Here is a 25,802-nt window from a genome sequence, read left to right as displayed (position 1 = left end):
TTCTATCTCCAATGAGAGGAACTACAAAGCCACATTTCGAAGGGCATGCATGCGTGGAGCAGTGAAGAATTGAGAGCAATGTTATTTACTACTGTTATCCACCTGGGACTTTCCAGTTTACTTCCAATTGGCAGTAGGGGACATACATTTCTTCTCATGGTAACTAAAAACAGGAATGATTTGACCCAGTAGGTGAGATGGGCTCCTAACTATAGAAATTAGGCTTTGTCCTTGCATGCTCCTTAATATGCCATGTTACTGCCATGGAGATGCAGTAGTATTGATATTAATTCTTTACACATATCAAAGGGGGCAGTGGTTCCCATAAATGATAGGTTATTTTACAGGAAATAGGGGATTAGAAATACTGCTCTAGAAAGGGTGCTGTTTGTATTATCCCGTTTATTGTGTATTAAAGGTTTGAATGTCATAAAGCTTTATAAATTCTTTAGTTCAAAAGGGTGCCAAGAGTCGCCATGTTGTAGAACTCAGGAATCCATAAAACTTCATCAGAGTTAAGGGGACCCCCTTGACCAACCCTATTTGCTATCCAGGATTCCCCTATGTTTAAATCTTTTAAGAAAGGGAATCCCCGGAGTTGCTTTTTAAGATAGGAAAGGGAGAATGCCCCCCACCCCGCCAGTAGATAAAGAGGCATTAATAGTTTTAAAAAAGAAAGAGATCATTAAATTCTTAGATTCTTTTCAGAAACTTAAATCAGTGGGGCCTCCTGTGGTTCGCTGACATTTGAGCCCTCGTCTAGGGTTATTTCCATGGTTCCCACGTTACTTTCAAGAACAGCTACCACTTAATGTTCCTCCGGGTTTCTTCTTCGTTCAGGACTCGTTGTGGAGCCGCAAAAAGATTAAGGCTTGAGCCCAGAAATGAACCTGGGGAATTCTGCGCCAGGGCCGTCGGCGTGCGGCTGCAGGAGCCCGAGAGGGTAGCGGAATCAGTCCCCACGCGCACCGGGACAGTCCCTGTTCTTTGTTAAAGAAACAGATACAAGAAAATGCGGCGGCGGCGAAGTGTGGTGGTGGGGGAATAGAACGAGGCGTTTGTATGCAAAACTGTGCGTAAGAAAGATCATTACTGAGGCGCTCCAAACGCGGGACAGCCCAGGGCACCGTGTCATTGGCTTTTGTGCACTTGAAGGCGCGTGAGTGCCCTGCTCAGAGGTTCCCCTTTGTGTGAAAGTGGGGAAACCAGAAGCGTGCAGCAACCGCTGGGTTTTCATTTTCGAATTCGTAGGCACTCGGACCGAAATGCTCCCGCACCCGTACACTCCCGCATTCTCGCACCAACAATACTCGGGACTTGAGTTACTTCTCCGTTGCTGACCGAACGAGGAACGACAATGGCCCGATGCTGGCGCCCGCAGCTCCGGGGGCAGCGCCAAGGGGCCGCCCGCCCCGCTGCGCAGCTGCGCGCTGAGCCCTGCCGCCCGACAGACAGCAAACGCGGGCACCAACCGCCGCGCGGCCGGGCCGTTGGGCGGGTGGTAATTTCTGGGAATGGGGCGGGTCCGCGGGCGTACGAGGCCTGGCTTCTGCCAGCGACGAGGAGGAGCGGGCGGCGCCGAGGGGCGCAGGGCTGGCGGGGCGGGGCGCCCGAGCGTCACTGGCCGGGGCGGGCCCGGGGGCGGGGCCGGCGGCGCGCTCCAGCCCGCCCGCGCCCCCACCTTGTACTTAGTGGAGGCTGAGGAGTGGAGACGGGAGGGAACCGGACGGGAGTTTTTCCAACCCCCGGCCCCCAGTAACTGTCAGAGTGCCCGAGTGCCGAGCTGTCCCTTGAGGAGATGGGGGGGTGTCCAGAGCAGGGGACGGGGTGACAGCTGGGGCCCGCGGGGGACCTGAGAGAGTGGCGAGGGTGTGAGCGCGGTCCGGGCCGGCCGGGAGAAGCGGGCGGCGCTGCAGGTGCACGCGCGGCCCCGCCGCCCCCACGCGCCTGCCCGCGCGCTGGAGTCCCCGCAGCAGTCTCGGGCCGAAGCAGAGAGCGGGATGGGGGAACCCCAAGCAGGGAGCGGGACAAGTGGCGACAGTCTACCTGAGCAGGCAGGTTTGGGAGAAGTTCGGGGATCAGGGGCGAGCGAGATTCGAGAGAGCCACCGAGGCAGGTTGGGGGGGCTGGTGGGGGCCGAGGGCTGCGGGGCCCCGCGGGGTATAAATAGCCGGCTGGGGTTTGACAGGCGCTGCGGTGGCTGGCGGTGTCGCCCCCTCCCCCCCGCCGCGTGGGGAGGGGAGGAGCGCTCGGAGCGGGCGGGGTGGGGGAGGCGGACTAGAGTGTCCTGGTGGCGGCGGCAGGAGGCCGAGGGGGAGGAGCCGAGGCGGGGGGTGGAAGGCGGGGTCCGGGAGCGGGGCGAGGGCGGGGGCCACCATTGCTCCCCGCGCCGGGCTCTGTGTCGCCGCCGTCGCCTCGGCGGTTGGGGGTCTGTGGGGCGGCGCGGGCGGGGGCGCTGCGCGGGGCGGCGCGCCGCTGTTTTGTCTCCTCCTCTCCCAGTGGAGCGGCTCCGGCTGCCGGGGAGGCCCGGCTCCCTCCGGACGCCCGGCCGGCGGCGGCGGCGGCTGCGAGTCCGCGGCCCTGCCGGGGAGGGAGAGCGACGCCGCGGTCTTCCCTGGCGACGCGGAGAGCAGGTAAGAGCGCGGGCAGCCGCGGCTGGTGGGAGGGAGCGCCGAGGGCGCGGCGAGAGAGCCTGGCTGTCCCGAGTGCCGCCGCCTCCCTCCGCGCCCCCGCCCCGCGCCTGTGTTGTTTGCTCCGGGGTTTGCGGAGGGGTTTTCCGGAGGCTGTGGCGGTGACAACGGCCGGGAGCTGGGGCAGGGGGCTGAGCGCCCCGGGCAACGGTCAGGGAGCGGGACTTGCAGAAAGGGAACGGCGCGCTGCGCGCCTGCCCGCGGGGAGCGCGGGGCGCGGGGCCGGGCCGGGGGACGAGGTGAGGGACCCCGGCGGGGGGGATGGGCTGAGCGCAGCTGGCTCGCCGTGTTTACATCTCGGCGCGAGTCACCTCTGCCGAGAAGCGGACTGCGCTGACCCGCCTGATCCCGCGGGGAGGCCAGGGCGGGGGTCCGGCTCCGGAGGAAGCGCGTCCTGGGAGGGTCCGGGAGGGCGGGCGGCCGCGGCCGGCGCCGGGGCAGGGCGGCGGGCTCGGGGCGGGACCTGGGAGGCTCCGGCCGCCCGGGTGGCGTGGAGGGCTGGGGAGCAGTTTCCTTCCCCGTCGGGCCTTCTCGCCGCCTCTTACCTTTCCTACCCTGGGCTGCGGGCTCGCCCGGCAGGTTGTACTCGGTCGTTCTTTTATTCTCTTTCTCAACGCCGGCCCCCTGCTGCCATCTCCCTCTGTTCCCCCGGGGTAGGGCGGATAGGAATCTGTTTCTTAAACAAAACAAAAACGGGCTCTGTAACACGCGCGTCCAGTGACCGCCTTCAGGATCTCTCTTCGCGAAGCTGGCCCTCAGGGACCGTGCTGCTGGATGTTTTGGGGGCGCGGGAGGAGGACGGTGAGGGCTCTGCTGGGGCTGGTGCTGGCTGCCTGAACAGCTTTGCGAGCGGGGCAGCCGAGCCCCTTCTCTTGCTCCACTTGGGCGTTTTTATTCCGTGTCAATAAAGGACAGAGAAAATATTTCATAACGCCAAGAGTAATCCAGATTGCAGTTCCTAATGTTTCTCATGTGCCAGCATCTTTGGCTTTCTTCTTCTAGGAGCCAGATTCGCTGCAGAATGGCCTTTCTTTAAGTTCTCAGTACTTCATTGAATGAGTAAGAGGAGGACAACTTCATTGTAAAACTGTAAAATTTCCCCCTTTCTTGTGTTGTTGAACATTTGCTTCAGCTGTGGTTTAAATTTTAATCCGGTGATGACAGAACAGTAATCTTGTGTTTGGTAATCAGATTTGCTTTTCTTTTTATCTTAGTCTCTTTCGAGAGGTAAATTACGCACTTTCTCTAGTGCCGTAATCAGAGAACAGTGCCAGAATCACAGGAGAATGTACACTTTCGTAAGATAGGATTGGATATTTGTGTTTCAGTTTCTTTTTTCAGAAGTTGGAATGACTTTATATAAAACTGGAAAGTATTGAATTACATTTAAAGGAGTTTAGCAATAATTAAAGTTTATGTACACTACAATATAATTTACACATTGCATTCATTTGGATATTGTTAAGATATCTTCTAGTAAACACATGGAGTAGAAAATTTGAATATCTTGGGCATTTGAAATTTGAATATTTAATATCAGCTTATTTTTTTAAGCAGTGACTTCACTAATTACTTTGATTAATCATTGCATCTCATTTCAGACATGTATACTCATTTACAAAATAATCAGAGTGTGGTTGAAAAGAATTTGTAACTTTGAGATTTTGCTCTCCTGAGTAAATAGATTGGTGACTGTGGCTGTGGTAGGGCTTACCAGTGTTGATGCTCACAGATTGTACACCACTTTTCTTTTTCAGTAACAGCTTTATTGAGATATAATTCAATACCATTCACCAATTTAAAGTGGACAGTGTGGTGGTTTTTAATATATTCACGGACTTGTGCAACTATGACCATAATTAATTTTAGAACATTTTCATCACCCCAAAAAGGAAACTCATGCTCATTAGACCTCACTGTCCGTTTCTTCCCCATACCCTCAGCCCTAGGCAACCACTGATCTGCTTTCTGCCTCTATAGATTTGCCTATTCTGAACATTTTATGTAAGTGGAATCATGCAGTATGTGCTTTTTGTGACTGGTTTCTTTCACTTAGCATAGTGTTTTCAAAGTTCATCCTCGTTGTAGCATGTGTCATTCTGGGCAGCCCTCCCTGTCCTTAGGTTCTGCCTTGGTAGATTCAGCCAACCTATTGTGTATTATGTTTACCATCTGGGATTGGTTGAATCCGGGACCCACGGATCTGGTGGGCCAGCTAAGGGACTTGAATATCCACAGATTTAATATCCTCGTGAGTCGTAGAACCAATCCCCTTGTGGATACTGGGTGATGACTGTATTTCATTTTTTAAAAATTATTGAGTAAATTTCATTGTATGGATACACCACATGTTATTTTTTCCATTAACTAGTTGATGAACATGAGTTTTCTCTTTTTGGCTGTTATGAATAATGCTGCTATGAACATTTGTGTACAAATTTTTGTGTGGACGTGTTTTCATTTCTCTTGGATGTGTACACTTTTTTAAAAATTAGCTTTTTGAGTTATTTAATACCAAAAATTAATGTTTTGAGTGCACAATTCAGTAATTTTTAGTAAATACATAGACTTGTTAAACTATCACCACAACCAGTTTTAGAACATTTCTGTCACTTCCAAAAATTCCCCCAGCCTGCTTGCAGTTAATCCTCATTCTCACCCTCAACCCCAGGCAGCCACTGATTTGTGTTTTGTCTCTATAGATTTGCCTTTTCTGGGTATTTCATATAATTGGAGTCATGCAGTATGTAGTCTTTTGCATCTGGCTTCTTTCACTTAGCTTGATGTTTTGGGGATTCATCCATATTGTAGCATGTATCAGTATTTCATTCCCTTTTTATTGCTGAATAGTATTCCGTTGCATGGGTATACCACATTGTGTTTATCTGTTGACCAGTTTATGGGCATTTGGATTGTTTCCAGTTTTTGACTGTTGAGAATACTGCACCTTGAACCTCTGAGTACAGATCTTTATGTGGACAAATGATTTCATTCTCTTGGGTAGATTCCTAGGGATAGGACTGCTGGGTCGTCTGTTTAACTTTGTAAGAAACTGCCAAACTGTTTTCTAAAGTGGCCGTCCCTTTACATTCCTAACAGCAATGTATGAGAATTTTTGTTTCTTCTCATCTGGGCCAACGCTTGTTATTATAACTATTCTAGTGGGTATGAAGTGGGTGGTCATTGTGGTTTTAATTTGTGTTTTCCTAAAGACTCAAGGTGTTGAGCATTTTTCATATGATTATTAGCCATTCATATGTCCTTTTTGGTGAAATACCTATTCAAATCTTTTGCCCATTTTTTGTTTATCTTATTTATTATTGAGTGGTAAGAGTTCTTTATATATTCTGAATGCAAATCCTTTATTAGGTGCATGATTTGCAAATATTTTTCTCCTATCCCAGGGCTTCTTTTTCATTTTTTCATTGGAGCCTTTTGAAGCACAAAAGTTTTATTTTATTCAATTAATTAATTAGTTAATTTTCCTTTTTCTCCCCAAAGCCCCCCAGTACATAGTTGTATATTTTTAGTTGTGGGTCCTTCTAGTTGTGGCATGTGGGATGCCACCTCAGCATGGCTTGACGAGTGGTGCCATGTCCGTGCCCAGGATTTGAACTGGCGAAACCCTGGGCAACCGAAGCAAGCAGAAGCACAAAAGTTTTAATTTTGGTGGAGTCTGATTTCCCAATTTTTTCTTTTGTAGATCATGCTTTTGTTGTCATAAGAACTCTCTGCCTAATCCAAGGTCTTGAGAATTTTCTCCTGTGTTTTCCTCTAGATATTTTTAGTTTTTGCTCTCATATTTAGATTTATGATCTATTTTGAGTTAATTTTTATGTGTGGTATGAAATAAGAGTCTAAATTCATCTGTTGCATATGGATTGTCTTAGCACTATTTGTCAAAAAGACATAATTTCTCTGTTGATTGTAAATAAAGATTTATTCCTGAACTCTCAGTTCTGTTCCATTATCTATATGTCTGTCCTTATGCCAGTACCACCCTGTCTTGATTAGTGTCCTTTATGGTAACTTATGAAACCAAGTAGTATAAGCCCTCCAATTTTGTTCTTGTTTTTAAAAATAGTGGCTATTCTGAGTCCCATATAAAAATTTTAGGATTGGCATGTCACTGTCTGCAAAAAAGTCTTGGAATTTTGACAAGGAATGCATTGAATTTGTAGATCAGTTTGGGGAGAATTGCCATCTTGAAATACTGTTTTCTAAAACGTGAACATGAAAATTTCTTTTCATTTATTGGTCTTTAATTTTTCTCAGTGATGTTTTGTAATTTTCAGTGTACAATTCTTAAAAAAATTTATATTATTGTGGTAAAAGCACTTAACGTGATATCTAAACTCTTAACTTTTTAAGTGTACAATACAGTATTGTTAACTACAGGCACAATGTTTTATAGCAGATCTCTAGGTTTGTTTGCAGGTTCCTTTTTAATCCTCGTTTATTCAGAGTTTTTATCATGATTCTGTATTGGGTTTTGTCAAATATTCCTTTTTCTGCATCTGTTAGCATGACCAGTAACTATCACACTTTGCCCTGGACTGTCCTGGTTTTAACCCTGAAAGTTGTACATCTTGGGAAAACTCTCAGTCCTGGACAAACCAGTGTGGTTGGTCACCTTAGTGTTTGAAATGATCATGTGGTTTCTGTCCTTTATTCCGTGAATATGGTAGATTCCATTAATTGATTTTTAGATATTAAACCAGCCTTATATTTCTGGGATAAACGCCTCTTGGTCATGGTATATAATTCTTGTTCTGCATTGCTGGATTTGGTTTGCTGATGTTTAGTTGAACATTTTTGTGTCTATGTTTATGAGGGATGGGTCTGTAGTTTTCTGGTGCTGTCTTTGGATTTTGTAACATAGTAATACTAGCCTCGTAGAATGAGTTGAGTGGTAATCCCTCTTCTATTTTCTGTCAGAGTTTGTGAAGGATTGGAATTATTACTTCCTTGAATATGTTTGATAGAATTCACCAGTGAAAGCATCTGGGCCTGGATTTTTCTCTTTGGGAAATTTTTAAACTGCTGATTCCTTTTCCTTACTTGTTACAGGTCTATTCAGATTTTCTGCTAATTTTTGGGTTAGTTTCAGTAACTGTGTTTCTGGGGAGTTTTCCGTTTCCTCTAAGCTATTTAATATTTTTGGCATACATTTCATAATGTTCTTATATATGCTTTTAATTATGATAGGGTAGGTAGTGATGTCCCTCTTTTGTTTCTCATTTTGGTAGCATGTGTCTTCTCTCTTTTTCACTTCGTCATTCTAGCTGAAGGTTTGTCAGTTTTGTTGCTCTTTTCAAAGAAAGAAGTTTGGTTTAATTGATTTTTATTCCAGTTGTTTTTTTGTTTTCTGTTTCACTGATTTCCATTTTAGTCTTTATAATTTCTTTCCATCTGCTTGCTTTGGGTTTAGTTTGCCTTTCTTTTTTCTAGCTTCTTAAGATAGAAGCCTAGGTTATTGAATTCTTTTCTGATATAAGCATTTAAAGCTATAAATTTCCCTATAGATGCTGTATTAGCTGCATCCCATCCATTTTTATATGTTCTGCTTTTTAAAATTTTCATTCAATTCTAAATATTTTCTGATTTCCTTGGTGATTTCTTCTTTGACCCATGGGTTATTTAGAAATGTATTGTTTAATTTCCAGTTAGTTGGAAATTCCCCATATTTCATTGTTGTTGATTTTTAATTTAATTGCCCTGTAGTAGGAGAACATACTTTTCTATGATTTTTCTCACTTTAAATTTATTGAGACATTTTTATGGCCTAGTATGTAATCTATTCTGAAGAATGTCCTGTGTGTGCTACAAAAGAAAATGTATTCTCTTGTTGGGAGGAATGTTCTGTAGGTGTCAGGTCAAGTTGGTTGATAGTTTTCAAGCCTTCTGTGTCTGTGCTGATTTTTCTGTCTAGATGTTCTATCAATTATTGAGCGAACTATTAAAATATGGTTATTGAGGTATCTGCTTTTCCTTTCAGTTCTGTCGATTTTTGTTTCGCTTTTGGGCACTGGTTTTACATATGGTATACATATATAATTGTTTTATCTTACTGATAAATTGACTTTCTTAGCGTTATGAAAGATCTCTCTGTCTCCAGTAATATTTGTCTGCTATTAGTGTAGCTACTCCAGCTCTCTTTGTTTGCTGTTTCCATTGCATATCTTTTTCCATCCTTTCATCTTTTACTTTCAGTCTGTTTGGTTTTTGAATCTAAAGAGTGTCTTACAAACAGCATGTAGTTAAAATGCTTTTGTTTTGGTAATAGTCTGACCATTTCTGCCTTTTGATTGGAGAGTTTACTCTGTTCACATTTAATGTAGTAATTGGTAGGTGGATTTATGTCTGCAGTTTTGCTATTTTCCGTATGTCTCATTTTTTTTTTTTATTTCTTTGCTCATCCTCTACTGCCTCTTTTGGAGTTAATGGATATTTTCCAGGGTATTAATTGAATTCCTTTGTTAGTTTTTTAACTAGATTTTTTGAGTTAATTGTGTTAAGTTGCTCTAGGGATTGCAATGTATGTGTTAATTTATCACAGTCTACTTTGAATTGACTAGTTTATTTATGGTAAAATGTAGAAACTTTGCTGCATTTCCTCCCCCCTCCTGTCTGTTAGTATTGTCATGTATATTAAATTTTTGTATGTTAGGAGCCCAATAATACAGTTTATAATTTTTTAATGAAATTGTATGTCCGTTAAAACAGTTATGAGAAAAAAACATCTTTGATATCTACACATGTATTTACCTTTTCTGGTGCTCTTTATTTCTTTTTGTGTATTTAAGTTATGGGCTGGTTATTTCCTTTCAGTCTGGATGGACTTCCTTTAGGATTTCTTGTAAGGCAGGTCTGTTATCAATGAATGATCTCAATCTTTGTTTTTTGGGATTTTGTTTTGCCTTTATTTTTTTCTTTTTTATGTTTTTGAGGAAGATTAGCCCTGAGCTAACATCTGCCACCAATCCTCCTCTTTGTGCTGAGGAAGCCTGGCCTTGAGCTAACACCCGTGCCCGTCTTCCTCTACTTTATGTGTGGGACGCCTGCCACAGCATGGCTTGTCAAGCAGTGCCGTGTCTGCACCCAGGATCCGAACCAGTGAACCCTGGGCCGCCAAAGTGGAATGTGCGCACTTAACCGCTGCACCACTGGGCTGGCACCTGTTTTGCCTTTTTTAAAGAATAGTTTTGCTGGATATAGAGTTTTTTGTTACAGACTTTTTTTCTTTCAGCATCTTGAATATGTCATCTCCCACTTTCTGGCCTCCCTTGATTCTGATGAGTTGTTTTTCTCTTTTTGCTTTCACGATTTTCTCTGTTTTTGGCTTTCAGCATTTTTACTGTGATTGTCTAGGTGTGGATCTCTTTGTGTTTATCCTTCTTTCAGTTCATTAAACTTAAATCTATAGATTAATATTTATCAATAATTTGTTAAATTTGACCATAATTTCTTCAAATATTTTTTCTCTTCTTTTCTCCCTCTCCTTTCCTTCTGGGATTCTCATTGCATGTATGTTGGTATGCTTGATGGTATCTCATAAGTCTCTGAGGCTTTGTTGATTTTTAAAATTTTTGCTTTTTTTCTGTTCTTCAGAATTGGTAATTTCTGTTGATATACCTTCAAGTTCACTAACTCTTCTGTCATCTCAAATATGTAATTGAGCTCTGCTCAACTGAATTTTTAATTTTGGTCATTGTATTTTTCAACTGTGGAATTTCCAGTTTATTCTTTTTAAATAATACCTGTATCTTTACTGAGATTACCTATTTTATGAGTTATAGTTGTCTTACTTTCCTTTAATTCTTTAAACATGGTTTCTTTATTTGGAGGTAAAATTAAATTTTAGTTAGGAGATTTTATCTATACTGTGCATTAAAATCTAAAATGATGTTTCTTTTACTTCTGAATTGCATTCCCTATTTTTCTTCTATATTTCATGGTATGCATGAAAGTATATTATTCATAAATGCTAAGTTTCATCTGATAGTTTTTATTTAAACATAATTAATTTACTTGTAACTAGTTATGTTTATTAACATAGGATCAGTGTACAATTTGAAACACATGCCATTAATTCTGAAACCTAAGGTCAGTCTCTGAACTGATTTTACAGAATAATGTTTACTTGTTTGTCCATATTTCTTCCTGTTAACCAGTTCTCTCATGATAGGTGTTAATGGGTAGAAAAAAATGGAAGAAGCCTGTGAAAGCAATATGTGCTAGAATGATTACAAAATATCAACATCTTTATATCAGCCTGCGCACTTAATAGTATAGTGTAGTATTCATTCATGTAGGTCCTTGAGAGATTTCGGTAAATAACATAAATGCAGTACCTGTTCTCATGGAACTTACATTCTAGTAGAGGAGACAGACATTAAACATATAAACAAATAAGACCATTTTAGATGGTGATAAATATAATGAAGGAATAAAATAGGGTAATGTGATACCAAATAGAGAATGATGGGGGAGCTACATGGAAATGGAATACAATTTGGGAGAGGGGAGCCATGAGGGAAATGTCTCTTCTAAGGGATGCTGTTTGATGTGGGATCTGCATGATGGGTCAGGAGGACTCGGTCTATTGATGATCTGGAAGAGCTTTGTAGCCTAGAGAACAGGAGGTGCAGAATAAGCTTGGTGTGTTGTAGGAATAGGGCCAGCATGGCTGGAGCTTAGCAAGCCAGTGAAGGAGAGATGAGGCTGAATGAGGTCAGAGAGGTAAGGTGGGCTATCCTTGGGTTGAAGACCGTGTTAAAGAGGGTAGATTTTTTTCTAAGTGTGGTGGGAACCCACTGGAAAAATATTGCAATGACTTTCATTCTGACATATAATTGTATTAACAGTTTCTGAGTGTAAATATATGTAGGGTTTTCTATAAATGATTTTAGCTTTATAAAGAATAGCAGGAAAATATTTTTTTCCTCATGTTTCTTCCTTGATATTTAACTCTCTAAAAATAAAACAAAATGCTAATATCTATAAAACTTGGAATTTGTAGTACAGTTATAGTAATGGCAAAGAGTCGTGTGATAACTTTAACCAGTTTATGTTGGTATTATAAAATTATACTTTCAACTTTATAATTATGGTTAAAATATAGATAGCTTCATGTAGTTATATAATGACTGACTTTCTAAATAATTTGGCCTATAAACATTTTTTCTTTCACTATTTCACTAGTAGAAACAGTCACAGTTATTTTTGTTTGGCTAACTAATATTGATGTAACTTCAAATAATCTCAGATTGGATAGTGTGGAATATAGTCTTTGAAAGCTTTATGTGAATAAAATTTTGAAGATAAAGCTACCTTTTCAGAATACCACTATTGGTTATTAAACAAAAACAACCTATGGTTTTTATAAAGTGAATGTTAACCCTCCAGTATTTCCCTTTGTAATGTCATATATGTTTTTAATATTTAAAATATAGCTTCCTATAAGGAAATCAAATATTTCAAATAAACTAGTCATATCAAGTCAACCTAGATATACCCTAATTTGGAAGGCATTTTTAAATTGATCCATTTCTGTGTTAGTACTGATTTATAATGTGTATCTGAATATGTTTCTTGCCCCTATATGTAGTAGCCGTTTTTTCTCACTGTATTCAGTATTGTATGGATGGTTGTTAAAAGGTGCTTACTTTCTTCCCCAAATGATTTAAAGTGGCTTAACAAAGGACACATGTACATTAGAGATACTAAAACAGAAGAAGGAAACCAGGCACAAGATAAAGTTGAGTTGGGTAAAAATTGTGCTGGACACTGTTCTGAGAGGTGTATATGCAATGGTGATTAAAATAGCTACGGCCCAGCTCTCATGGATCTTATATTGTGCTTTGTGTTGGTGGAGTGAGTAGAAAGAAAGATTTGCAGTAAGCATGTAAATGAAAACTTCACTGTGCACTTCATTACAGAGAAATGACAAAAAGCTGGTTTGGGGCAGGATAATATCCAGATAGTTAAAAAATATTCTTTTGCCTGATATCTTGAGTGTCCTGGATGTGATTCATTTAAAATAGGGTAAAACTAATTTGTTTTGGTTCTCAGGCTAGCATATGTTAATTTGCATTGTTGGATTATAAATTTGGCTAAAGAACAAAATCCCAAAACTTCTCTAATTTGGTGATTTATATGGTCTGTAGGCTTCTACTTAGCCATAATCAATAAAAATGAGGAAACTTAGAGATGCATTATGGTAGATTGATTACAGAGCTAAGCTTTATAAATGATGTAGGAAAAAGGTTAAATTCATGAATTGGGGGTATTACAAGCAAATAATACAGTGATTGCAGAATTACTATTAAAACTCAGAAGCTTTTGGGTTCTTAGCCAACTTGAAGGCCAGAATCCCAATATTTTCATGAATAAACTTTCCAATTTGAGTAATTTTGTTTTGACCTTGGAATGGGTACCGTTAAGATACGTGGGTAAAAAGTTAGGTTTTCCTTGTAAAACTCAATTCTGTGTTAAACGTATACCATTCTAAACTTTAAATTTCATAAGTAACTTAATTTCAGATTATAATTAGTAAGAACTAGAAAATACATTCATTTTGAAAAGAATTAGTGAATTGTTTTCTCTGACGTTTTTGTTCTCTAATAGTGTGCTTAAATAAACTTTCAGAACAAGTTCATTTTTTATATTTTATTTCATAATCTGGATGCGTTTAGAATGTTCCAGGAAGTCTGCCTTCATGAATTTTTACTCAATTTTTGGAAGTAGAGATGCTGTTTTTACTATGTCATATCTAGGCATTTAAACTCAATCATGATATCACTCTGAAATAAATAATAAAGCATTTTAAACATCCCGTATATTTTATGGGGGAAAGATGGGGTCCATGTCTTCTTCATTTCAGATCATTATACTTTTTATCCTCCTCTAAAAGTTTTTAGAGGTTTTTATCCTCCTCTAAAAGTTGCTCCTGGGTTGAAGTTTAAGTTTTAAGTTGAAGTTTTTTACATTATCTGTGATTTTCTATCTTCCACATCACTTTGATCAACTGATCTTTACAAAGTCTTGCCATCCGGCTAGATAACAATACCATGAGACTTACTAACACTATAATAAATATGATAGTTGTGAAGTAGTTTCTATCATTTTTCACTTTTTACAGATGAGTGTGAGATTTTGAGAAGTTAAATAACTTGCTGTGCAGGAAGGATGTTAACGCTGCAGGTCTGAGACTGCGATCCTTGGAAAGGCCTGCTTGCTAGATTGGCCCTCGGCTGGCATCTGGGAACTGGCTCTCACAGTGTTCCCTGTAACTAATAAGGGTGATTCTCTGTGCCTAGACTGTTTGTGCAAATAATATGGTTTATGTTCAACACCTGCGTTCCTTCTGGAGGTTCTGGAGTTTTGGTACACACAAAGCTGAGAGTGACCATGTGACCAGCCCCCAAAGACTTGGGTGCTGAGTCTTTGATGGGCTTCCCTGGACAGAAACATTGTACACATGTTGGTGCCTGCTTCTTGCTGGAAGAAGTAAGCTCTGTGTTAACTTCTCCTTCGGAGGAGAAAGCATAAGGACGCTCGCAGATGGATTCCTCCAGATTCCATCCGTGTCTTTATCCTTTATGACCTGCTGTATATCCTTATTATAGCTGTGAATACAACTGTATGCTGAGTTCTCTGAGACCCCTGACGTACCTCTTTGAGACTGAAAGAGATTCTGCCCTGCTGAAGGTGAAGATTTGTGTTTTAATCTCTGAGGAAGAAGTTTATTTCCCTTTACTGGGTGGTTAGAGTCTTGGGTACAATGGAGAAGATGATATTTTAGTCCTTCAAATAAAAATAAGCATACATTCCTTTCATTCATCCATGTATATACATTCTGCAGTCCCCTAAGTGTCCATGTTCCAGGCCCTGTGGTGGAAGCTAAAAACCTTGACTTAATTAGGTAAAGGGAGATAATCTTGTAAATAGGTTAGGCCTCAATATGGGAGACTAGGTGTACTTTTTCCCCCAGTTGCTTCTGCAAAGGGTCTTTTTATTTTCACCTATGAGCAAGTTTATATTTTGGTTCCAGGTAGTTCTTTTACTTGAAACGTGGGTAAACCTGAGTTAGGATAGGTGGCCTATATCTGAGAATCTTTATTTCTTGCTAATATAGAATTGCAGGCTAACCTTTCTTTCTAAAAAACAAACAAGCTCAACCCTGAAGAGATTAAGGGAGAAAGAATTTCTGTCACTTTTTCCTTAAAGCCTACAGAACTTATTTGAGACAATTTGTGAGTTAAAAAATTCATTGATGGCCACTGCCCCTCCCCTTGCCCTGCCACATCCCTATTTTTTTTTGAAAAGGAAAAAAAATCTATATACTTATATAGGTAAGATATATGTAATTTCCATTTAGCATATTTTAAATCTTCTAATCAGCCCATGTTATGAGCCAATAAGGAAGTAGGTAGAAAAATCTCCCAGGGTAGTGTGGGAGAGGTTTTATGTGATTCTTTGGCAGGTTTTTTTTTTTGAGGTCGTAATAGTTTATAACATTGTGAAATTTCAGTTGTACATTATTATTTGTCAGTCGCCATATAAAGGCACCCCTTCACCCCTTGTGCCCACTCCCGAAGCTCCTTCTCCCTCCCTGGTAACTACTAAACAGATCTCTTTGTCTGTGTGTTTATCTTCCACATATGAGTGAAATCATACAGTGTTTATCTTTTCTCTGTTGGGCTTATTTCGCTAAACATAATACCCTCAAAGTCCTTCCACGTTGTCACAAATGGGACGATTTTGTCTTTTTTTTATGGCTGAGTAGTATTCCATTCTATGTATGTTACCACATCTTTATCCAATCATCAGTTGATGGGCATTTGGGTTGCTACTATGTCTTGGCTATAGTGAATAATGCTGCTATGAAGATAGAGGTGCATGGGTCTCTTTGAATTGCTGATTTCAGGTTCTTTGGATAGATACCTAGTAGTTGGATAGCTGGGTCATATCATATTCGTGTTTTTAATTTTTTGAGAAATCTCCATACTGTTTTCCACAGTGGCTGCACCAGTTTGCATTCCCACCAGCAGTGTATGATGGTTCCCTTTTCTCCACAACCTCTCCAACATTTGTTATTTTTTGTCTTGGTGATTATAGCCATTCTAACAGGTGTAAGGTGGTATCTCAGTGTAGTTTTGATTTACATTTCCCTGATGATTGGTGATGTTGAACATCTTTTCAGTGCCTGTTGGCCATCTGTATATCTTCTTTGGCAAAATGTCAGTTCATATTCTCTGACCATTTCCTGATCAGGTTGTTTGTTTTTTTGTTCTTCAGTTGTGTGAGTTCTTTATATGTTATGGAGATTAACCTCTTGTCAGATATATGATTTGCAAATATTTTCTCCCAGTTGGTGGGTTGTCTTTTCGTTTTGATCCTGGTTTCCTTTGGCTTGCAGAAGCTTTTTAGTCTGATGAAGTCTCATTTGTTTATTGTTTCTTTTGTTTCCCTTGTCCAAGTAGACACGGTATTCAAAAAGATCCTTCTAAGACTGATGTGAGAGAGTGTACTGCCTATATTTTCCTTTAGGAGTTTTATGGTTTCAGGTCTTACCTTCAAGTCTTTGTTCCGTTTTGAGTTAATTTTTGTGTGTGGCCAAAGATAATGGTCTACTTTCATTCTTTTGCATGTTGCTGTCCAGTTTTCTGAACACCGTTTATTGAGGACACTTTCCTTTCTCCATTGTCTGTTCTTAGCTCCTTTGTCAAAGATTAGCTGTCCATAGATTTGCAGTTTTATTTCTGGACTTTAATTTCTGTGCCATTGATCTGTGTGCCCGTTTTTGTACCAGTACCATGCTGTTTTGATTACTATAGCTTTGTAGTACATTTTGAAGTCAGGGATTGTGATGCCTCCAGCTTTGTTCTTTTTCCTCAGGATTGCTTTAGCTATTTGGAGTCTTTGTTGCCCCATATGAATTTTAGGATTCTTTGTTCTATTTCCATGAGATTCTGATTGGGGTTGCATTGAATCTGTAGATTGCTTTAGGTAGTATGGACATTTTTACTATGTTTATTCTTCCAATTCATGTGCATGGAATATCTTCCCATTTCTTTATGTCATCATTGATTTCTTTCAATAATGTGTTACAGTTTTCATTGTATAGATCTTTCACCTCCTTGGTTAAATTTATTCCTAGATGTTTTATTCCTTTTGTTGCAATTGTAAATGGGATTGTATTCTTGAGTTGTCTTTCTGTTAGTTCATTCTCATAGTATAGAAATGCAACTGATTTTTGTAAGTTGATTTTATACCCTGCAACTTTGCTGTAGTGGTTGATTATTTCTAATAGTTGTCTGATGGATTCTTTAGAGTTTTCTATATGTAAAATCATGTTGTCTGCAAACAGCAAGAGTTTCACTTCTTCATTGCCTATTTGGATCCCTTTTATTTCTTTTTCTTGCCTGAGTACTCTGGCCCAAACCTCCAGTACTATGTTGAATAAGAGTGGGCACCATTGTCTTGTTCCTCTTTTCACAGGGATGGCTTTAAGTTTTTCACCATTAAGTATGATGTTGGCTGTGGCTTTGTCATATATGGCCTTTATTATGTTGAGGTACTTTGCTTCTATATACATTTTATTGAGATTTTTATCATAAATGGATGTTGGATCTGGTCACATGCTTTCTCTGCATCTGTTGACATGATCTTGTGTTTTTTCTTCCTCATTTTGTTACTGTGGTGCATCACGTTGATTGATTTGCAGATGATAAACCATCCCTGTGTCCCTGGTATAAATCCCACTTGATCGTGCTGTATAATCTTTATAATATATTGCTATATTCGATTTGCCAATATTTTGTTGAGGATTTTTGCATCTATGTTCATCAGCAATATTGGCCTGTAATTTTCCTTCTTTGTATTGTCCTTGTCTGGCTTTGGGATCACGGTGATGTTGACCTTGTAGAATGTGTTAGGAAGTATTCTGTCTTCCTCAATTTTTTGGAATAGTCTGAGAAGGAAGGTATTAAATCTTCTTTGGGTGTTTGATAAAATTCTCCAGAGAAGCCATCTAATGCTGGACTTTTATTTTTTGCAAAGTTTTTGGTTACTGTTTCAATCTCTTTACTAGTGATTGGTGTATTCAGATTATCTATATCTTCTTGATTCAGTTTTGGGAGGCTTTATCAGTCTAAGAATTTATCCATTTCTTCTAGATTGTCCAATTAGTTGGCATATAGTTTTTAATAGTATTCTCTTATAATCCTTTTTATTTTTGTGGTGTCTGTTGTAATTTCTCCTCTTTCATTTCCGATTTTATTTATTTGAGGCTTCTCTCTCTTTTTTTCGTAGTCTCTCTAAGGGTTTGCCAGTTTTATCTTCTCAAAGACCAGCTCTTTGTTACATTGATCCTTTCTACTGTCTTTTTTGTTGCCATTTCGTTTAGCTCTAATTTTTTTAAATTAGAAAGTATTGTTTTTTTTTTTTTTTTTAAGATTGGCACCTGAGCTAACATCTGTTGCTAATCTTCTTTCTTCTTCTCCCCAAGGCCCCCAATACATAGTTCTATATTCTAGTTGTAGGTTCTTCTGATTGTGCTCTGTGGGATGCCACCTCAGCATGGCTTGATGAGTGGTGCCATGTCCATGCCAGGATCCAGACCGGCAAAAACCTGGGCCACCAAAGTGCAGTGCATGAACTTAATCACTCGGCCATGGGGCCAGCCTGGTCTAATTTTTGTTATTTCCCTCCTTCTGCTTACTTTGGGCCTTGTTCTTCTTTTTCTAATTCTGTTAGGTATAGTTTAAGATTTCTTAATTGAGATTTTTCTTATTTGTTAAGGTGGGCCTGTATTGCTATGCATTTCCCTCTTAGGACTGCTTTTGCTGCACCCCATATGAGTTAGTGTGGTGTATTTTCATTTTCATTTTTTTCTCCAGATTTTTTTTTTTTAATTACATAATATGTTAAAGACATACATGGCAAGCATAAATAGTGTAACTTCATTATACAGCTGGACCAAAACAGCACAAAAACACTATAGAATGACAGGCAAAAAGTATAAGAAAGCACTTTCCATAAAGGGAAATCCTCATTATATGAAAAGAGACTCAATCTCATAAATAGTCTTTGATGCCAAATTTAAAGAAAAATGAGATAAAATTTCACAAACATCTCCAGATATTTTTTGATTTCTCCTTTAATTTCTTCATTGATCCATTGGTTGTTCAGTAGCATGTTGTTTAGTCTCCACATATTTGTCCTTTTCCCAGCTTTCTTCTTGTAGTTGATTTCTAGTTTCATAGCATTATGGTCAGAAAAGATGCTTGATATAATTTCAACCTTTTTAAATTTATTGAGGCTTGCCTTGTTTCCCAACATATGGTCTTTCCTTGAGAATGTTCCATGTGCACTTGAGAAGAATGTGTATTCTGCTGTTTTTGGATGGAGTGTTCTATATATATCTATAAAGTCCATCTGGTCTGGTTTTTCATTTAAGTCTAGTATTTCCTTGTTGACTTTTTGTCTGGATGATGTATCCATTGATGTAAGTGGGGTGTTAAGGTCCTCTACTATTACTGTGTTGTTGTTAATATCTCCTTTTAGGTTTGTTCATAGTTGCTTTATGTACTTTGTTGGTGCTCCTGTGTTGGGTGCATATATATTTATAAGTGTTATGTCTTCTTGGTGGAGTATCCCTTTTATCATTATATACTGCCCTTCTTTGTCTCTCGTTACCTGTTTTATCTTGAAGTCTACTTTGTTTGATATAAGTATGGCAACACCTGCTTTCTTTTGTTTGCCATTAGCTTGGAGTATCGTCTTCCATTCATTCTCTCTGAGCCTGTTGTCTTTGGAGCTGAGATGTGTTTCCTGGAGGCAGCACATTGTTGGGTCTTGTTTTTTAATCCATCCCGCCTCTCTGTCTTTTGATTGGAGAATCAGTCCGTTTATATTTAGAGTGATTATTGGTATATGAGAGCTTAATGCTGCCATTTTATTGCTTGTTTTGCAGTTCTTCTGCATTTCCTTTGTTTCTCATCTTGTGTATTTTGTACTGCCAATTCAGTTAAGTTTTCTATGATGATTTTCTTAGGTTTCCCTTTATCGTTTGTGTCTCTGTTCTGATTATTTCTTTAGCTGTTACCATGAGGTTTGTATATAAAAATCTCATAAAAGAGATAGTGCATTTTCTCATAGGCTCTTATTTCCTTAGAGTAAGCTGATTCCATCCCTTTTGTCTTCCCCTTCTAAGTTATTATTGTCACAGTTTATTCTATCTTGTGTTGTGAGTTTGTGGTTAAAACTACAAGATTATATTTGTTTTTGTTTTTTACCTTCCCTGTAACTTTATGTTATAATTAAGTGTTTGCTAACCTGTTATGGTTGAGAGCTGCAATTTTCTGATTTTCTCTACCTATTTATCTCCTTGCTCAAGGCTTTGTAGCCCCCCTTTTTTTCTCCAGGTATGAGGGCCTTCTTGTGCATTTTTGTAGGGGGAATTCTTGTGGCAATGAACTACATTAGCTTTTGTTTATTTGGGAAAGTTCTTATTTCTTCATCATATCTGAAGGATATTTTTGCTGGATAGAGTATTCTTGGCTGAAAGTTTTTGTCTTTCAGAATTTTGAATATATCATTCCACTCTCTCCTAGCCTGTAACGTTTCTGCTGAGAAATCCAGTGAAATCCTGATGGGGGTTCCTTTGTAGGTTATTTTCTTCTGCCTTGCTGCCCTTAATATTTTTTCTTTGTCATTGACTTTTGCCAGCTTTACTACTATATGTCTTGGAGAAGGTGTTTTTACATTGATACAGTTAGTTCTGTTAGCTTCTTTCGTTTGTATTTCCAGCTCTTTCCCCAGGTTTGGGAAGTTCTCAGCTGTTATTTCTTTGAACAAGTTTTCTGCTCCATTCTCCTGCTCTTTTCCCTCTGGGATACCCGTAATCCTTATGTTGCATTTCCTAATTGAGTCGGGTATTTCTCAGAAAATTTCTTCATTTCTTTGTAATCTTAGTTCTCTCTCCTCTTCCATCTGAAGCATTTTTTATTTCTTTCCTCGACTGCTGATTCATTCCTCCATAAGTCAGCTCTATAATTTAAGGAGTCCAGATTCTTCTTTATCTCATCCATTGTGTTTTTCATCTCCAGCATTTCTGGTTGGTTCTTTATAGTTTCAGTCTCTTTTGTGAAGTAGTTCCTGATTTCATTGAACTATTTGTATTTTGTTGTAACTCATTGGGTTTTTTTGTGATAGTTATTTTGAATTCTCTGTCATTTAGATTATAAATTTCTGTGCCTTCAGGATTGGTTTCTGGATGCTTGTCATTTTCCTTCTGGTCTGGAGAATTAATATACTTTTTCATATTGTTTGATGGCGTGGATTTGTGCCTCTGCATAGTGATAGTATCTGGTCACAGCTGCCACTGGGTGGGGGTCGAGAGTTGTGTATTCTGAGCCTGCTGCCATCCGTGGCTTGCTTGCTCCAGCCACTGGCTGCTTTTCTATCTGTGCAGCACTCTGGCTGACAAGCTGAGCTGGAGCACAAGGCAGCAGGGGTAGGGGTGGGGGGAACTTTCTTTTGCCTGCTTGATCCTGGGGGCTCTGCCCTTGCTGTCTACCCTCCTGGAGTGCTGGCTTGATTGAGACACCCTGGCAATAGCTTAGTCACCTCTGTTGGGGCTTTCCCCTGGGCTGTGAGGGAACTCAGAGAGTGATAGTCTTCCTGCAGAGGGCTGCCCCCCCCACCCCCCCACGAGCTGCGTGGTCCAGAGCTCAGGGTTGCTGCCATTGGGGGAGGGAGAGGAGCTCCCTTTAGCTCTTTCCACTTTGTGTAGGGGTTCCAGCACCTCCACCTTCAGACGTATGGCTGAGTGGGTCCCTCAGATGTCTTTTGTGTTGCGTGAATGTCTTCTGTTGATATATGTATGTCCTTTTTGTTGTATCTTAGGGAGGAGAGTCTGAGGGAAGAGCTCACTCTGCCTTGATACTGATCTCACTCTGTCACAGTTTTAATTAAAAAAAAAACACTTGTATCATCATGAGGCACAAAAACTTTAAGATTAAGAGCATAGACTTTGGAGCCAGGCTGCCTAGGTTGAAATTCTGACTCTGTCACTTACCTCTTGTTTGATCTTGGGCAAGTTACTTACATTTCTCCATGCATCAGTTTCCCTAAATGTCAAATGGGATATTAATACTTATTTTGTAGGATTGTGTAGGTTAAATAGATTAATATAAATAATGAGTTTGAAGTAATGCCTAGCATGGAGTAAGTACTCTATAAATGTTAGCTATTATTATTCCTTCATTGTTTGGAAGAAGGAGGAGAAATATTCTTAACTAAGCTAGTTATTGCCTTTCCTCTAGGATAAATTCACTTTAATGTATTCTTTTTTTTTCTTTAAAGATTTTATTTTTCCTTTTTCTCCCCAAAGTCCCCTGGTACATAGTTGTGTATTTTTAGTTGTGGGTCCTTCTAGTTGTGGTATGCCACCCCAGCATGGCTTGATGTGCGGTGCCTTGTCCCTACCTGGGATTCGAACTGGCAAAACCCTAGGCCGCCGAAGTGGAGTGCACGAACTTAACCACTCGGCCATGGGGCCAGCCCCTAATGTATTCTTATTCTATGAAACCAGAATATTAAGAAGATTCTTGTAAAAGGCAAGTTTTTGCTTCCTTTTTAAATTGTGGAAGTGAACTAGTTGTCCAAGGTTTTAAAATTGTGTGCGCTAGGGTCTTTAGGATGGCAATTGCTGAAGTGGTCATTTATGCCTCCTTAAAAATGAAAAATTCTCTTGATTTGCTTTGTTGAATAAACCAAACTAGATTCTAGGTCTTCTTAATGACTAGGAGTCTTCCTGGGATCACCTCTAGCTCCACCCTTTTATAAACGAGTTGTTTGACTACTGTAATAAGGCAGTTGAAACAAGTCTTTTATGTGTCTCTTTCTGAAGATACCAAGAAGCTCTTGGCACCAGACTTGAGCTTCAGTCATCTGAAGAATGATCAGGGCAGAAGCCTTGACTTTGATTGTTACTTTTTCCCTAACCAACCTCCTGGTATGTGTCCTTCTGTCTGGTTCTTACTTGACTTGAGAATTTGCTTGTTCACAGAATATACATGGCTAAACACATTTATTTCCACAATTTAATATTTCTTAGAAATCGTTCATGGTGTAAGTCTAGGAATGGATATTCATATAAGTTTAGGGTTATTGATTAATAATCAGACCTTTCTTTGTTGCTTGTCTTCAGTCTCAAGATAGGTTGGATTCTAAAATGTGCTTAATGTGATCACTTCCTTCATATACTTCTTCTGACCCTTATTATTGTTGCCCTGGGAATTAAGCATATGTAAAATGGTAACAGAGAGATTAGGAGGATAACAATGTTAAAGGAGTGTAGCTAGGCACCAATGTCATTTTTGGCTCCAGTGGTGACTGTGGGCAGGTGAGTCAGGTTGATTTTGTCTTTCTGTCTCTTTGTTCATCAGTTCTTTAAATAACTGTAAAGTTTGATTATTCAGAGTATTTTTAGATGTTACTTCACTGTTATATTTTCTCCATCATAAAGTAGATTGAATGGTTCAACATTGATTAGATGATGCCTGGAAACCTGGACATTGTAGTTCTTTGTTTGGTGAGGAAACCAGCCAAAACATGCCTGGCAAAGAAAGCGAAAAAAAATCTTAAATAGAATTTAGATGAAGTCACAAATTGTCTAAATTCACTATTTAGCTCTGTGTCGTTCATGTGTATATCACCCATAAAAATATATAAGATTAAGAATGTACATCTTAATCTTAATTGGATAACAATGTCAGGGCGATGAGTACATGAGCATTTTAAGATACTGTTATCCATGGTGTGGGACTTTCAATGCAAAATTGTTTTTATGGTTGGCAAATTATTTCACTTGATTTTCCAATTAGCCTCTCCAATCTGTTTCTTCTGTGAAATGAGCTTTATTTAAGATCTCTTCTAGATTAAAAGAACTTTCCTGCAATTTTTCTTACCCTGTAAATTTCTAGCATCCAGTTTTAACTATCTGGTTCAATCACCTTGCCCTAAATTAAGTCCCATGACATGAATTCTTGCTGCCAAAATTATTTCCAGTCCAGACTTATGATAGGGCCCAAATGTTTCTAAACTGTATACTCCTTAGACTTAGTTCCCTCAAAATGAGCTCATTCCCATTTTTACAAGGAAATTCTTCAGTCTTTAAAAGATTCATTAATTTACTTTTGATCTCTTTAAAATGTACTAGTTTTTGTTTTAACAAATTATAAGAATGAATGTCTCAATTTTGCATGAGGAACAATTAGGTTTTAGGTATTATCTGTTCTGCTTTATTCTTCTGTGAAGCATTAACAAATATGATACAGCTCTGACTGATGCTATCAAAGAGATAATAATAAATTGACATTCATTCATTGCTTATAGTGTGCTAGGCACTTTATGTAAAGAATGAAAAAAACTAAATACACCTACTTCCCAGCATTGTCTCACTATCTTTTTGTAGATGAGGATATTGAAGTTTAAAGGGATGAGTACTGTCCAAGATTACATTCTCAGAGGTAAGGCCAGAAAGTATTTATTGAGCACCTACTGTGTTCTGGGGATACAGTGGCCAATAGGCTCTTAACTGTTAAATCATACTAACTCTTAAATGTAAAGCATATTGTCAAAATAGTTTTCATGTAATAAGGGGGATAGTTATACCTATTTTACAGGACCATTTTAAGGATGAAGAGATAGTGCATAAAAATGCATGGTTCAATAAGTAGAAAAATACATGGTTGAGATTATTATTATTGAGATGACTATTATATTAGCGTTATAAACTACATATGTAATTCCTGTCAGACTTGGTAGATAATTTCCAAAAATAGGACAATGAAGATAGGAATCAGAAGTATTTCAGGAATTGAGTTCTATATTAAAAAGGTTTAATTTTACCAATAAAATGCCTAAGAGTAATAAGGTTTTTAAGAGGGAGAATTTACTGATCCAGGCAGGAACCAGTTGGGAGTTAAACTTTACAAAGATTTAGGTTACAAGCTACAGTTCTTCTTAGTATTGTGATAGTATTGTTAATGTTGAATAAGAATGTCTCTTTAATAGAGTACATTCTAATTGTCAACATTGTCCTCCCCCCTCTTTTAAAGTAAAATTTATTGGTTTAATTTACAGACAGTGAAATTCATCCTTACATTTTCTTGAGTTTGACAAATTCATACCATTGTCTAATCATTATAAATCAAGGTATAGAACATTTCTATCACTCCAGAAAGTTTCCTTGTGCCTTTTGAGGTCATCTTCTTCCCACTGATCTGTTTTCTGTTCCTACAGGTTTACCTTTTCTTGCATGTCATGTAAATGGAGTCACCCTTCCTCTTTCTGATCTGTTAGGTTGTTTAGAGATGGTGCTGCAATAGCATGCCAGATAACTGACCCCTCTGCTGATACAGCTTTCTCACAAATTAGGAATTGCATTAAGAAGCAATTAAAGGAGAAAAAAGGAACATGATCTATTGGAAAATTGTAAAAAAGAGTTTGTCGGAGGATTAGTAAATATATTTAATTTATACGACATATTTAAAAAGGACCGATTCAGGTGAACAGTTTTCACGTTTTAGATGGAAAACTAATAAAATCAATACAATTCCTTGGACCCCAGTTGTAAAACAATAGGTGAATCATAATCCTTGATTCATTAAACACTTAAATAATTAGCCCAAGCCTAGCTGTTGTTTATTTTTCATAATATAATAAACACACATGAATCTGTCCTTTAATATGAGAACTAGAATCTTAATAAGAATTCACATCCTATTTACCCAGGTATACCTTAATATAATTTATTTTAAAATCTTTAATAGAATTTTGGTTGTGTATATTAATTAGTAAGAGTTCCTCCCCGCCCCCCCCCCTTTTTTTTGGAGGGAGGGGAATAACTTTTCCTAGTCTCTTGTCTTTCAGTTTTGTTTTTGGTTTCTGTTGTTATGAATTTAAAAAGATTTTGGTGTAGTCAAGTTTAATAATCCTCTGTTTTTTGCTTTCCAAGTCTTATCCGGTAATTTTTCCTTAAGTGTGAATTCATGAAGATATTCTACTAATTTAAGAAAACATTTTGTATATTTAGGT

The 25,802-nt window shown here is 39.2% G+C and overlaps 1 protein-coding gene across 15 annotated transcripts in view; it reads left to right on the top strand.

The window, feature by feature from the left end:
* The first annotated feature begins 1,684 nt into the window (after nucleotides 1-1,684).
* The window catches only part of ELF2 (E74 like ETS transcription factor 2), a 100,858-nt gene continuing 76,740 nt past the window's right edge, over nucleotides 1,685-25,802 (top strand). For 3 of the 15 annotated variants that reach the window (XM_070504760.1, XM_070504755.1, XM_070504764.1), the window contains exon 1: nucleotides 1,685-2,054. The gene's annotated coding sequence lies outside the window, so the exon portion shown is untranslated. Of the gene's footprint in view, nucleotides 2,055-2,344; nucleotides 2,634-2,723; nucleotides 2,930-25,802 lie in introns of those variants that run through there. The other 12 variants (XM_014851096.3, XM_070504763.1, XM_070504761.1 and 9 more) reach the window with 10 other exon arrangements.

The sequence above is a fragment of the Equus asinus genome, chromosome 3, assembly GCF_041296235.1.
Source record: "Equus asinus isolate D_3611 breed Donkey chromosome 3, EquAss-T2T_v2, whole genome shotgun sequence".
Taxonomy (NCBI): domain Eukaryota; kingdom Metazoa; phylum Chordata; class Mammalia; order Perissodactyla; family Equidae; genus Equus; species Equus asinus.
The sequence above is the reverse complement of the archived record's forward strand: the minus strand, read 5'-3'. Positions and strand labels throughout refer to the sequence as shown.